Raw genomic sequence first — 16,608 nt, forward strand, 5'->3', positions numbered from 1 at the left:
GGGTTTTTGTCTTGAGTCAAAGCCATTGTCATGATGTAAAAGACCCTATTGGGCACTTGTAACAAGAAAATAAAAAATATTTTAATGTTTAGAAGAGTCTAGAAAGACCCCAAGACCAAGTCGGCTGGCCTATATGAAGTTGGCCTAACGTAGGCTTGAGGAGCCATGTGAAGACTATATAAAGAAGAGGGCTTCGACCTCTTAGGAGTAGAAAAACGCACACATATCTTGATCTTATTTGTGATAGGAAAGGAGTGCAAAAGCTTTAGAAGGCAACAAGAAGGGTCTAGCGAAGGAAAGAAGGAATATCTGAAGGCCCAGTGTCTGAAATTATTCATTGTTTAGACTACATGTGTGAGTACCATGTGATCTCTAGGGTTTCACAAGTCCAAAAAGTGTGGGAATAGTTGTAGACTCTATTTGAAGGTTGAATCAATGTTTTTGGAAGGATCTTGTCTCATCATCCTTGAAGATCTTGCCTTACCTTGCAGACGACTTGTTTGGTGGCTAGCTTGGTCTTGGTCAGAGTCTCTTTTTTTGGGTCTTGGGGTCTTATAAGTCTCCTTTGAAGTTGTTTATATTAGAAGAGAAGTTATTTTGGGTTTTCCCCTTTGGAGGGGTTTTGCCCTGGCTTGGAGCCTATCTCTAGTGTCTCTCTTTCTTTTGTTGGTGATCTTCATTGTTTTACAATTATCTTGATGATAAAAACATAAGAATCATAAGAAGAAGTAATAAATAATCACAAGTAATTATCAAGAAAAGAGAAATCAATTTAATAAGAAACCCTAACTGCTGCCCTAACAATTTCTCAACATGGTATCTGAGCCAAGGACAAGCTAGAAGATCATTGGTTGAGAGATAAGAAAGGTTTTCAAGAGCACTATATAAGTGGTAGTTGGCTTACTAAGAAAATTCCAGGCTTGATTACAAATCAAAATTACAATGATTAGACCACAAACTTGGACTAGAAGGGAGAATATAGTGAAGGTGCCAAGAAGCATTACCTAAACATCAATTGTCATCACTTTCAAAGAATGTAGAAAACTTAGACAAGACCAAGGGTCATGTAAAGAAGTTTGAAATCATGAGCATAAGAATAAGTGTTTTGACATCATCTCAGCGATCTGAGCATAACAATGTAAACTTTGAAATATGAACTGATACGATTACTCGTTTCGTTGAGGTAGCAAAAAATTCAACCGATTTTGAAAAGTGGTGATGCAGAATACATATATATATTTTTTTCGGAGCATATTTTTGACACTTTAAATTTTCTTATGTATCAAACATAAATATTTGTTTAAAAATGTTGGTGATTTTCATGTTGATTTTGAAACGTGTTAATGCAGCATCAACCCCTTTTTTTAGAGGGCTTATTTTTGACACTTTATATTTTTTAATGTATTAACTGTGGATATATTTTTTTAAATGTCTCATTTTTGACACTTTAAATTTTTTTATGTCCAATTGTTTTTTAAATGTTGATTACTTAACAAATTTTCTAGTTGTATTATTTTTCCTTTTTTAAATGTTGATTACTTATAAAAATAAATATAAAAAATATATATAAAAAGACAAAAAAATATAAAAAATGTAAAAAATATTATCTCGTAAAAAATAAAAAAAATTGAAAAAAAAAACATTTTTTTAAAATAAAAACCACAAAAATAAATAAATCAAAATACAACCATTTTAAAAAACTATTAAAAAAACTAAAAATTAAAAATAAATAAATTAAAAACAAACCAAAAAAAATAACCCAAAAAAATAAAAAAGATCTTAAATAATTTAAAAATAAAATTAAAATTGAACATTTTTTTTAAAGCTATTAAAATTAAATTAAAAATTAAAAAAAAACATAAAAAAATGTAATAAACCTAAAAAGACAAAAAAAAAATCAAATTAAAAAAAAACAATATAATTAAAATTTTTAATACTACAATGTTAAAATCTTAAAAAAAAAGTATTAAAAAAACTTAGAAAAAAATATTAATAAAATTTAAATAATAAAAAAAAACGAGGTAACCATTCCTAGGGTCGCGCCCCCCGAGCCCCCTGGGTGGGGTTGTCTCTATTTTTTATTTAAATTTTGTTAATAATTTTTTTTGATATATATATATATATATATATATATATATATATTAGATTTTAACATAGTAGTTTAAAATTTTTAATTATATGGTTTGTTTGTTTTGTTTTGTTATTTTTTCCCTTAATTTAAAATTTTAGTTTTAATAGTTAATTTTTTTTTTTTAATAGTTTTTTAGAATTTTTGTATTTTTATTTATTTATTTTTCTAGTTTTTATAATTTTTTGTTTTGTTTTATATATATATATATAATGTTTTTTTTCCAAAACATGTTTTTGTTATTATTTATTTCTTTATATTTATATTTTTTTATCTTTTATTTGTTATCTTTTATAGGTTAGGTTTGTTTTTCTTTTTTTTTTTGGTCTTTTCTATATATTTGATTTTTTTTTTTTTTTAGTTTTATGTTTTTTCTTGAAAATTATATATCTTTATTTACTTTTTGTTATTTTTGTTATTTTTTAATTTTTTTTTGTTTTTTTGTTTTTTGTTTTTTTTTTTTTTTTTTTCGTTGTTTTAATTTTTGTTTTTATTTTTAAATTGATGTTTTCATTATTCTTTTGAAATTTTAATGTTTTTTAGAGTCATGATAAAATCTTTTACACCAATTTTTCAAAATGTTGAAAATTGATCTTGAAAAAAAAGCAGATGTTATTTCAACATAACACATCAACACTTTTCGTTTTCAAGATATTTTTTGCACAACTTTTGCACAAAAAATTGGTTTTCACTGCCATTTTTAAAACATGTTGAAAATTTACCCTAGAAAAAAAAGCGCTATTCCAGCATCAACACTTTTCATTTCCAAGTTGATTTTTCATGTTTTTGGGGGATTTTTTGGCTAGAGTTCTTGTTTTGAGTTTATAGTTCCCGTTTCAAAGTTTACATTGTTGCATCATAAATGGATTTGAATTCTTACTTTGCCAAGTGATCCAAATCAATTGTAATGCAAGTCATCTAATAAGACATCACTGTAATATGAGACTGTATCTAAGTTGTTTCTTGATCCAGGTTCCTCCTATGTAATTTTGACATGTCAGTCATACGTCAAGTCTCTTCTACTTGGACAATGATGTGAACTAATACAATATTGTTCCCTCCTTGGCTTCAACTATAATATTGATCTATGGACAAAAATATGTAATACCTATAATACAATATTGCGAATTTACCTTTTGGGAATAACATTGATACAAAGAGACATAAAGACTAAAGCAAGCAATTTTGACATAAAGTCTACTATTCCTACTCTTGAAGTCTATTCGAAATTCCAAATTTGTTCGAGTTCGGTAAACGATCCAAGATACCTCTCTGTGGCCCATCCAATCTTTACAAGTCAAAATCGTTTCTATTGTGATGTGAAATGATACATGAAGTAATACAAGTCACAATATAAGTATGACAATACAACAAAAGGGAGTTGATAACCGAAGATCTCTGCCAGAATGAACAAAGTAACACTAACTAGATTTGGAAAGGAGCAACAAATATTATTGTTTGGAATTGGAAGGAAATCTCTAGAAATATCAAGTATCTTGGAGCATGTTAGATTGTGGAAGAAATCTTGAAGACTTGTGGTAGCATCTGATCAGAATTCAAGAAAGAAGAGCAACAAAACTATCTCTTGGAAAAAGTATTCTTGTTTGGATCTTCAAAGAATCATTGAAAGACGATCTATGTTGGAAGCATCAAGAAATATCACCGATAGGTTGAGATAACAAGCTCTTGAGATCTTGAAGAAGGATCATTTGAAGACTAAGGTATGTAGATTTTAAGGTACGTATGATCACTTTATGCATAAAGGGTCTAACATGAAATTTATTAGGGTTTTGTGACATGTTTAAAGATTAGGGTTTATTATCTTCATCTTTTTGAAGACTATTGGCATCTAGGGATAGTAAACCCTAGTCAGTACTTAAAAACCCTAGTTAGTGAAGAAACCCTAACCCTAATATGTTCTTAGAATCCCTAGATCTTGATCTCTAGGGCTTGTAGCTAGTCTAGGGTATATGGAAAATCTTGACTAAGATGAAATTTAGGATATAACATTATGTCTCTAAAAAGGTTAGTGCTTACCCTAGGAAATCACCCTAGAATATTCCATGTAAACCCTATATTAATGAAATTGTCTTCATGATTTTTGTGCTTGTATACCTTAGCTTGGTTGTGCTTGCCAATGAATGATGCAGGTACTTAATAAAGGAAGCAAAATAAGCATATATATTTTGATCTTATGTCATGAATAGCATGATGAATGAAACTTGGTAATCAAATTGGATCCTTGGGCACTCTAACAAGGTAGACTCATATGAAGACGGACCATGAGGATGTTGATGCTTCATTGAAGAAGACTATCATGGTGAGAGGGAGCCCTTCAAGAAGGATCCCTTCAAGGTTTGTATAAGGAGAAAATAAAGGCATGTTTAAAATTATAAGAGTTGTAGCAGGCTCCATCATAAAAGAAGGTATGCTCATTTTGTCTTTTAAGTTTTTCTTTATGATTCTCTCATTTCTAGGTTTTTGTTATAAAATCATGAAGACTCCTGTATTGTTAGGGTGTTTGAGTTCTAAGTTTAAAATCAATGCTTACATAGTATTATCTTTTGCTATCTGTTCACTTTGGTGAAACCCTATATTTTTAGGGTTTGATGATAATATCTAGGGTTTATGACAAAGCCCTAGTAAAGGTTGATATAAGATCCTAAGGCGTGAATGTGAAACCCTAGGTGTAAATGCTTTCGATATTGTTGAAACCCTAACATAATTGTTGAATATCTAAGATTTAATTTTTGAAGTTTTGATAACCCTATATGCTCTTATTATTATGACATGACCCTAGATTTATAAATTTAACTTCATGCTCTTGTGCATATATATTTGTGCTTGGTTGTATTTACTTGTAGGTAAATAGTTTGCAAGAGGTTGTAAAGATGTATGTCTACCTCTTGATGATGACTTTATGATGATGTTGAGCATGATGAAAAGAGGAAGTTGTAAGAACCCTAATGACTTTGAAGTTTACATTGATGATTGAAAGATGACCTTGTTGTCATATGAAAGGAATTATGTTGTGAAAGGTCGAAATTCTTTGATGATATGGTGATGTGAAAGAAAGAGTATGTGTAGCTAGAAGAATGAAGTTGTTGATGATGGACTTATCTCCCTAGTTGAGAGGGAGCTTGAATATAAAAGAAAGTATATATCCTCCATAGTTGAAAGGAGGACATGATTCTCTACTTCATGTGTCATGTAGTCATACATCTAGTGAAGGACATCAGGAAAGAGTGAGATTGAAGAATGGATAAAGCACTACTGATGGTTATTCATGTTTGATGAAGTCGTGAACAAGAATCAGTGGTTTTGAGAAGTGTTGAAGCTCAATTTGGTTCTACTTGAGAAGTTGGGAAAGGAAGCTTCCACAAAAATTTGTTCGGATATTATGATGGCCTAAGAAACATCAGAATGGTTGTAAAACTTAGATTTTATGCTAGCATATTGATAGTAAGAAACAATATATTGAAAGTTTGATACTGGTTGGGGTCGTGGAGCAACAATATGTTATGATGGATGAACAAGTAGTTAATGTGTTAATCTCTGCCTAAGAAGTTTTGAACATTTAATAAGCATGCTTGGATTGATGGATATATCAAAGTGGGAGAGATGAGTATCTTAGGCTGTGTGCCCATATGGTGATACTTGGGAGGACATCTTGGCTTGGTTGGTATTGAGATCTCAGTTATAGTTTGGCCTTGATGATGTCTAGATCCCTGTGTGGGAGGGTATCTTGGTCTTGATGATATGGAGCTTCGTTTTAGTTTTGATATTTTGACCTTGATGATACCTAGATCCCTATGAGGGTTGATGTCTTGGTATGGAGGCCTAGGTGGTATCTATATCCAGTTGGAATAATACCAGGGTTGTAGCCTGATGGTACCTATAGTGGAAAGTTTCCTTGATGACAACTTAATCCTTTTTGGATTGATACCTTGGTAGTTATGGTATCAACACCCCTAACATTTCATATGTTGATAATTTTCTTATGAGAAGTTTACAAAGTGAGTACTGTACTTGTACCGATTGATCAATTATGAATACCTCCCTAGTTAAGAGGTAGTGTTGAAAAATGTAACTATTATTGGTCTTCATAATTTCTATTTGGCTCATGAAATGATGTGATTCTTATGTACTTGTTGAAAGAAGAGAAATATTTTTTTTGTAAAAAAATATTCATTTAAGCATGGGTTTCATGCTCAAAGTCATTGGTCATTAGGTAAAAACATCCATTGAGTGCTTCTAGGTTTTTTGTCTTGATTCAAAGTCATTGTCATGATGTGAAAGACCCTATTAGGCACTTATAACAAGAAAGGAAAAATTATTTAAATGTTTAGAAGAGTCTAGAAATACCCCGAGACTAAGTTGGCTAGCCTACATGAAGTCAGCCTAATGTAGGCTTGAGCAACCATGTGAAGACTATATAAAGAAGAGGACTTCGACCTCTTGTTAGTAGAAAAACACACACATATCTTGATCTGATCTGTGATAGAAAAAGGAGTGTGAAAGCTTTAGAAGGAAACAAGAAGGGTCTAGCGAAGGAAAGAAGGAAGTCTTGAAGGCTCATTCTTTGAAATTATTCATTGTTTAGACTACAGTGCAAGTACCTTGCGGTCTCTAGGTTTTAACAAGTCCGAAAAGTGTGGGAAAGGTTGCAGACTTTGTTTGAAGGCCGAATCAATGTTCTTGGAAGGATCTTGTTTCATCATCCTTGAAGATCTTGTCTTACCTTGCAGAAGAATTGTTTGGTGGCTGGCCTGGTCTTGGTGGGAGTCTTGTTTTTTGGGTCTTAGGTCTTCGAAGTCTCCTTTGAAGTTGTTTATATAAGAATAGAAGTTATTTTGGGTTTTCCCCTTTAGAGGGGTTTTTCCCTAGCTTAGAGCCTATCTCTGGTGTCTCTCTTTATTTTGTTTATGATCTTCATTGTTTGGTAATTATCTTGATGATAAGAACATAAGAATCATAATAAGAAGTAATAAATAATCACAAATAATTGTTAAGAAAAGAGATATCAATTTAATACGAAACCCTAATTGTTGCCCTAACGATTTCTTAACAACTGGTAGATAATGGAGCATCAAGGCACATGACTGAAGAACGTGGGAATATTTAAAACATGACATAAAATAAGTTGTCTCAAAGGGTTGAATTGGGAGACAGTAACAACTATGTAGTCAAAGGAGTCAGAAAGGCATCCATAGAGCTGGAATCTGGTAACGATGTACATCTCAACAATGTTCTTTATGTACTAGGTTTGAAAAAGAATCTTGTTTCTATTTCTTATTTGGAAGATAAAGGAGTCTGCCTTTGTGGATGGAAAAGTACTTGTTTGGTCCAAGGGCTCTAGTATAGATGATGCTAGGGTTATTGAGATTCGTGATGGAAGACTGTATAGAATTTTAAGTCAACTAGATCAAGCACTAGTACATGATGAAATAAATCCAAGTGAGTTATGGCACAAATGGTATGGACATCTTCCCTTTAGAGCATTGCCTAAATTGAGTCAAATAGTGTCAGGGGTTCCTTAACTACAAATAAAGACATAATGGTGTAGTAGAACAAAAAAACAAATCCATTGAAGAATATGTTAAGGCCACAATACATGATTTGGACATGTTGTTGTTCTTATGGGGGGAGGCATCACAAACAATTGTGTACATTCAAAATGAAATTCTCATAGAGTTCTCAAAGGTGTGACTCCCGAAGAAGTATTTTATAAAAGGAAGCTAGAGGCTGGTCACATGAGGATCTTTGGTTGTCTTATATGTTGAAAAATGTAACTAGCTTCGGTCTTCATAATGACATGTAATTATGATTTTATGTAATGAGATGTAAATAAGGAAAACAAAATTATTGTATTGCTTGCTTCATGGGTTTCATGAGCATGAGATTTTATTTTTGAGTCAAGACTCCCATTGAGAGTCTTTAGGAATTATTTGTCATCTAGTCATAAAATATTAGTCATTGTCATTTAATGAAGTCATGTTACACTTTGTAAAAGGTCAAACTTGTCTATGTAAAGTATCCTCCAAGATCTTGTCACTTCTCCTCTTCAACTCGGCCTACAACGATGAAAGAACTTGTTAGAAGAAGTCAACCTAACCACTAGTGATTGTGTCGGCCTAAAGGACATGTGTTGAAGTGTATATATAGCCACACTAATCCAGGTGGATATTGGTGGCCACCCACCTATTCCACGTGGACCCCTGCCATTGTTTCTTTCAATTTTTTAGTTTCCTTATTTGTAGCACAATTTATTATTTTTGCCAGTTTTTCAGGTCCTAAACTTCCTGAGTCGTTTTGAGGCCCTAAACGACGTCTTTTGGGAAAACGGGGGCAAACATGGGTCATACATTGATGTTGGCCACTTGAAGTTGCAGTCCTCAGATAGATATTTCTAACGAGGTATTGTACGCGTCAAACAAATATCGTATGCCAAAGTTATGACCCCGGGAAGTTGATGTACCAATTTACCCAAACAGGGCCCATAGTTTGGCGCTTCATCTCCTAGGGTTAGGTTTTTGGACGTTTAGGGGTTTCCATTGTTTCTCAATAATAAATAGGCCTTTGAGCCTCATTGTAACATAGTTGAGAGGCATGTAGTCGCCACATCTCTTCTCAGAGATAAGCTACCATCACCCGAGCTAGTCTTATTTCCATTCTGTTTGTAAGCATACTTTAGTATTTGATATTAATGAAATGAAGTGTTATTTCTGTTGCATCTTTGTTTTTATGGTTATATCTATAATTTGTTGCGATCTTGTTTAAATTCATATAAGTGGTATTAAAGCGGTCTGCTCTTTCTTTGTTTTTCTTTACATGTCCCCAACAAGGTCGGGATATAAGGAGTTAGGGCTTGAACTGGTCAAACCTTTGCAAGACTACCCTCACAAATCTTGACGACCTCCCATGGGGGAAGAAAAGAAAGACGAAGGAGCAGGAGATCCTACCAAAATACTGCTCGAGGAGGCCCTCGAGAAACAAAGGAACACGATGATGGATAACTTTGCCTAGATCCTTCAACGGTTGCCCACCGGTGATGCATCCACATCCAACAGACACTCTGGAGGCACCACTCATTTTTAGGTACAAGTAAACGTTGACATTCCTGTATTTGAGGGCCAAGTAGATGCAGACGTCGTAGATAAATGGTTAAATATTCTAGAAGGATATTTTCATGTTCAAAGCCCTCCTCCATGTCAAGGACTAGTGGGAAACCTACTGTGAGCAGAAGGATGAAAGTAAGCCCTCACTGTTTTCAGCCACACCCACTTGGAATTCATTCTGGGACTCCATCAAGGAGCAGTACTGCCCTATCAAGAGCTATGAGGATAAATACATAAAGTAGACCACGCTACGGCAGGGAAGGGACCAAGATGTGCCAGAGTTTACCAATGTTTTTCATACTCTTCGCACGAAGTTGCGTATCAAGGATTCTAAGAAACATTTGGTACTCAAGTACTGCTGCTTCTTACGCAGGGACATCCAAGATGAGATGGAGTTCCTGGACATATCCTCGCTCAGCACGATGAACCGATATGTTGTCAAGATCGAGAAGAAGCTTAAACAAAAGAAGATCTGCGAATTCGAAGCAAGGGAAAGGTGCCTCCATACCACATAATAAAGGACAAAGCCAAGGCGGGGTGGCCGAGGAAAACCCGCCAAAGTTGCAAGAAAAGAAAAACACCATGAAGTTGAAGAAGGACACGGGAAAGTGGTGTGAGTTCCATAAGAGCTCCACTCACAATACAAGTGAGTGTTGAGCCAAAAAATTAGTGGTGGCTGAGCTGAAGGCTTCTGAATCAGATGCATGTTCCAACTATGAGTCAGAACCCAAGAAGGGGAATGAAAAAGGGAAGCAAATTATCGATGCGGAGCCCAACGCCACAATTTCCGCCACAAAGATCCAAAAGGAGGAACCCGAAGATCCAGAGGAGGAGGAACACTCCCAAATGTGGGTAAAGGGTTCCCCGCTATAGTTCATTATCGACAGTGGGAGCCAAAAGAACCTCATTTTAGCAGAGGTCGTGAAGTGACTAGGCTTACTGAGCACAACACACCCACAACCATACACCATCGGGTGGCTTCACCAAGGACAGGATCTTCGCGTCAGCCAACAATGTCGCCTTCCATACAACATCAAGCCCTTCATGGATGAGGTATTATGTGACGTTTCTCTCATTGATGTTTGTGATGTATTATTAGGCCAACCAAACTTGTGAAAGCGACATGTTGTATATGAGTCAAGGCCTCGCGTTGTTATTGTTACCTTGGGAAATAAGTTGTACAGAATACCAGAGGTAGCACCGCCTACCACCATCTCTTTGGTTACTGCAAAACAATGCAGTAAGCTCATTTCCAAAACTAGGAAATTTGTTTTCCTAATGATACGCCCTCAGGGAAAGAAGAAGACGGTGGCCATGACCTCCAAACAAGGCCCCTCCACACGACACAACATATGAACAAGGTCGTGGAGGAGTACAAGGACATCCTCACCTCCACCGCAAGGGTGCCTTAGCACTGTTAGGTCAAGCACTCCATTGATCTGACCCAAGGTGCGTTGTTTCCCAATGGACCAATCTATCAGCGCTCTGTCTTAGAGAATGAAGAAATCAAGAGGCAGATTCAGGAGCTGCTGCAGAAAAGTCACATCCAGCTAAGTTCATCACCTGTAGGAGCCTAATCGTGTTGGTATAGAAGTACTATATGTACCTAATCTTAAGAAGAACCTGGTGTCCATTTCAGTGATGGAAGATAAAGGATTCAAGGTGGCTTTTATTGATGGAAAGGTACGTGTTTGGAAAAGAAATTTCAAGAATTCTTTTACTCTTGGGTTTAGGGTTGATAATTTGTATTAAGTTGGAGGAAGTCCATTGGGAGCCATGTCTTGTGACACATATCTACAATCTAAACTATGGCATCATAGGTTCACTCATCTTCATTATAAGGCCCTACCCAATGTGAGATAGATGGTGACAAGTATGCCCAAGTTAGAATCCAATGAATTCCAAGATTATTGCAGAGAAGCTAGAATTAAGAGGGAGACTACAATGCCATACACTCCAGCACATAATTGTGTGGCTGAAAGGAAGAATTGCTCTATTGTAGAAGTTGTCCGTGCCATGCTTCATGATCAAGGCCTTCTGAAGTTTATATGGGGTGAAGCTGCAAACATCGTTGTGTACGTTCAAAATAGATGCCCTCATCAAGCGTTGGACTCCAAGACTCCTGAAGAAGTTTTCACCAGTAAGAAACATGATGTTTCTCACTTTAGAATTTTTGGTAGCCCTGTATATTTTCATGTCTCGGAAGAAAAGAGAAGAAAATTGGATGCTTCTAGGAAGAAAGAAACATTTGTGGGCTACAGTGAAACTTCTAAGGCATATAGAATCTATGTGCCTGGTCAAAGAGAAGTGGAGATAAGTCATGATGTCACTTTTGATGAGGGTGTTGCCCTTGGGAAGATTAGTAACCTTCCTCTTCCAAGGAAGGACAAAGAAGAAGATTCTGGAAAGTAGGGAGAATTGCAGGATGAACAGATACCCGATGCTGAAGGACCAATGGATCCCATCGATCCACCCCCTCATGAGACCTCCTCCTCGAAAAGGAGACCCTAATGGATTAGGGAGACTCTTGAAGATGTCGAGAGACATGTTGCACCTAGGGGGACATTTTGTGAAAGTAAGAAGCCGAACAGGTAGCAAAGATATTTGACTGGCATGAGTACTATCATTCAAAATGAGCCTTCATCATTCAAAGAAGCCATGAAGAAACAAGTATGGAATGATGATATGAATGAAGAATATGAGTCAATTATGAAGAATGATGTCTGGGATGTGGTCCTTAGACCCCAGGACAAATCGGTTGTCACTTCTAAGTGGCTCTACAAAATCAAGCATGAAGCTGATGGAAGTGTAGAAAAGTTCAAGGCTCACTTTGTTGCTCGAGGCTTCTCTCAAAAGGAAGGTATAAATTATGATGAGATATTTGCACTTGTTGCCTGATACACCACCATCTGCTCGATCATAGCCCTTGTTGCCTTGCAAGGATAGAACTTACATCAAATGTATGTCAAGACCGCCTTCTTGCATGGTTCAATAAAAAAGGAAGTCTATGTGGAACAACCCAAGGGGTTTGAAGTACATAATCAAGAATCTCGTGTATGCAGGTTGAAGAAAGCTCTCTATGAATTGAAGCAAGTACCTCGGGCTTACTATTGGAGGATCGATAACTAATCTGATGAAGCCAGGATTCACTAGAAGTGAAGCCGATCTGAACCTTTACTTTAAGGTTAAAAATGATAAACCTCTCATTCTGGTACTTTATGTGGACGACCTCTTTCTGACAGGTGCAGACCCTCTCATTCACAAATGTAAGAGGGAGTTGGCTTCTAAATTTGAGATGAAGGACCTAGGATTGATGCACTATTTCCTAGGGTTGGAGGTCTAGAAAAATCCAGGTGAAATTTTCCTCTCTCAAGGAAAATATGTTGTGAAGATATTGGAAATATTTGGGATGGTGCATTGCAAGCCTGTGACTACTCCGATGGAACTTAACTTTAAGAAGTTATGTGGTAGTGCCACTGGACCTGAATTGGGAAATGCTTATGAGTATTGTCAACTCATAGGAGCACTGGTGTTCTTGGTGAACTCCCATCCAGAAATATGTTTTGCAGTTAACACATTGAGCTAATACATGGTTAAGCCTCATCATATACATTGGATTGCTGCCAAGAATCTTCTAAGATATCTTCGGGGCACAATCACTCATGGATTGAGATACACTGCCGAAAATGTGAGGCTGCATGGTTATTCTGATGCTGATTGGGCTGGTGGTGTGGTGGATCGTAAGAGCACTTATGAATGTTGTTTTTCTTTGGGTTCTGCTTCGATATCCTGGATGAGCAGGAAGTAGAAATCGGTTGCCTTGAGCACCGCTGAGGCCAAATACATCGTTGCTAGTATGGCCTCCTGTGAAACTGTCTGGTTGAGGAAGCTCTTCAGTGAGTTGTTTGGACATGTGCTGGATACCACTGCGATCCTCTACAAAAACCAAAGTGGGATCCGATTATCAGAGAATCCCATGTTTCATGGTCGCTCCAAGCATATAGATATCAAGTACAACTTTATCCAGGATATGGGACAATGAGGAGCAATAAGGCTCCATCACATTAGAATTGATGAGAAGGTCGTTGATATTATGACAAAGCCCCTGGGGAAGGTCAAATTATTGGCCTTCTGAGAATGACTTGGATTCGTGGAGAAACCCTCTTATGAGGGTCCTTTATGAGATGGACATTGAGCTCTAGGAGCTCTAGGGGGCTTGGGGTACTTCTTGGAGTGGTTAGCAACCATAGGGTGAGTGGTTTAGCCTTCCCCTAGTGGTTTTCTATGTACAGGGTGAGTGGTTCATCCTTCCCCTGTGATACCCCTTGGCGACATGTGAGCAGGACGAGTAATTCATCCTTCTCCTGCCGAGACATCCTACCCATGCAGTGTGGGACTAATGGGAAGTACCTCTCATCTGGCCACTGAGTAGGGAAATGAGGATAAGGACCGGAGTACTACCAATGGATGCATCGTGTACTACCATACTCCATATGCTAGGATGTCCAATATTGATCTGGGATCAATGAGAATTGACTTCGGGTTAGTAAGAGTGGTATGAGACACTCTATTTTGATTGGAACTGAGTTTGGGTCAGTAAGAGTGGTATCAGACACTCTCTTTTGATTGAAATTGACTTTGGGTCAGTAAGAGTGGTATGAGACACTCTCTTTTGATTGGAATTGACTTTGGGTCAGTAAGAGTGGTATGAAAAATCTCTTTTGATTGGAATTGACTTCAGGTCAGTAAGAGTGGTATGAGGCACTCACTTTTGATTGGAATTGACTTTGGGTCAATAAGAGTGGTATGAGACACTCTCTTTTGATTGGAATTAACTTCGGGTCAGTAGATAATGGTATGATACATTCTCGATCACTTATTCTTCTTCATAGTTCACCAGAGTAGAGCAGAGCAGTGCATAACAGTGCACTGATGTGAGAGATAGTACAGATTAGTAGATGGATTAGCAGGTGGAGTTCTCCCTAGTTGAGAGGGAGTGTTAAAATTAGAAACTAGGGCCAAACTCCACATGGGTCATCTTATTTATGAAAGCTGATATTTTTCTTGGATTCCTCTCTCCGAGAGGTTTGGGATTGATCTGAAGATCATCTGATTCTGACATGTACAAATGAAGTTATGAATTTATTTTGATTATGGACAAATTGTCAAGGTCGGCAAGCAAACTCATGTAGGCTCAAAAGCCCAATAGTCACATCTATTCATCCTAAACGTTAGCCTATAAATTCATGATTCCTCATCCTCATTTGGACACAATCATCTTCACACATCTCTCTCTCCTCTTCTGATTGGGTACGGATTTCTGGGCTTCTCTCTCTCTCCACACGTATGAAGGAAAGGTTGTTTACTTGCTTTCCATGTGTTGACCAGATTTGACCAAAAACTTCAGGAGGCTATTTTGACCAGCGTTGACCTTCCTTGACTGTGGATTTGGGTGAGGAATTTCTATTTGGGCAAGTTGCAATTCTGGGCACGAAAACCAAGGCTTTTTGACCCTTGTTTTCACTGTACTAGGGTTGGCTACAAGGTTGACTTTTGTTGACCTATTTTGACTCGACCTTTTCAAACTGTACTGGGCTGATTAGACTTGCTGTTGGAGGTTGAAGTTGACTAGGTTTGACTAAGCTAAATTGAGGAAGAAATCTGCCCTGGTGACCAGCATTGACTTTTTTGGTTAGGGCTCTTTTGGTGATGTTATAAATTATCAGATTTGTAAATTGTATTCTCTCTCTGCTGAACTGTTGAAGACTAAAAGAGAATTGATCAAGGGTTTCCCCACATTGGGTTTTGTCCCTGTTTGGTGCCACATCTTATGTCCTCTTGTCTTGGCTTGTCTTCTACTGTTTATGTTTATGTTCTATTTGCATTTTACTATCATGTTGATGTGATTTCTAAACTGGATATTGATATTTGGCTAATAAAGAAATTGAAGTAAAATTGCTCTAAAGCATAGGACATACCATTGTTGCCTAAAATTAACACTTATTGCTTCATTTGTGGGCTCATTTGGGTTTGAACCCGGGAAATTTAACCTATCTTTTGGGCATTCTGGAGGTTTTGTGAGGATTGGTATAGTTTTTGTCACATATACTGGTGGGGTTTGGATCTCCATTCAGATGTGTTGAGCACGCCCTGTATCTCGGCTTACTAATATGTCCGTTGCGCATATGGCTAAGTAAGAAGAATCATGGAAAGTTTTGTTGTTTTTTGGTGGAATGCTCGCAACAAGTCTATTTGTAGGATATATTGTGTGGTGGCCCAGATGATAATGCATCGTCAATGTGAGCGGGTAAGAAGGGGAACTGGTGGGTGGGGTCAACACAATGGACACATTTTGGTTGACCCTAGCCATGGTGAGTCCATTAATCCCAACCTATCCCAACCACCTAGATCTGAGGAACAACCTCCCCCTATGGATAGCTTTGGAAGCCGACTCTGACACATAACTCTTCTCCTGGAGCAACTCAGTATGGGACCATCATGAACACAAGAATGTCATCATCAACTTCATGAACAATCTCCAACAAAATTAGTGGCATATCCAACATTGGTTGGCCACCTTGTAGAGGGGGCAATGGCATCAACAAGAGAAATTGGGCTGCTTTGAAGGAAGGCTAACCCATATGGAGAAGCATGTTCATTGCAACTTTAAACCTCCACCTTCAACTAGCTTCAAACCGAACCATCCTGCGTTGGTCAGTTCCTTTGATTCCTAATGGTCACTCGTGACGTTCTAATTTTGAAGATCTTTTTGTATAACTTTTCTTTTTGTTTCTGGTTAATGAAGTTGTTTTGGAAGTTAAGTATTTGTTTTAAAGTTTGCCCCACTGGAAAATAAATTTGGTAAGAGTAACACCCATAAAATTTTGAGAAAATATAATTAAAAATATAATCTTTCAATATAATAAAAACTCTTTGAATTAATATATATATATATATATATATATATATATATATATATATATAATTTTTTTCTTTTATAAATAGAAAAATATATTGAAACATACGTTTATTAATTGAAATACTTTTATAAAGAAAAATTAAATTCAAATAATATTGATAAATTAAAAAACATGAAAAATAAATTTGAAATTATATATATATCGACTTCAACCGCATCATATTAATATGGATCAAAATAGTGAAGGAATCATGACATTGAACTTAAAGTAATAAGTTTAAAACTTCAAATAAAGAAATTTATTTAGATATAAATAAGTGTATTAATATGGTATGATATTGGTATCCAAGTATTGTACTAATATGGATTAAGATGTTGGAGTAATTATGACATCAAAATTAACGTTAAATTTATGAATTAAAGATATTATTAATTTTAAAGAA

This window comes from Pinus tabuliformis, chromosome 9, assembly GCF_031772625.1.
Source record: "Pinus tabuliformis cultivar Carrire ecotype Pingquan chromosome 9, CPIR1, whole genome shotgun sequence".
Taxonomy (NCBI): Eukaryota; Viridiplantae; Streptophyta; class Pinopsida; order Pinales; family Pinaceae; genus Pinus; species Pinus tabuliformis.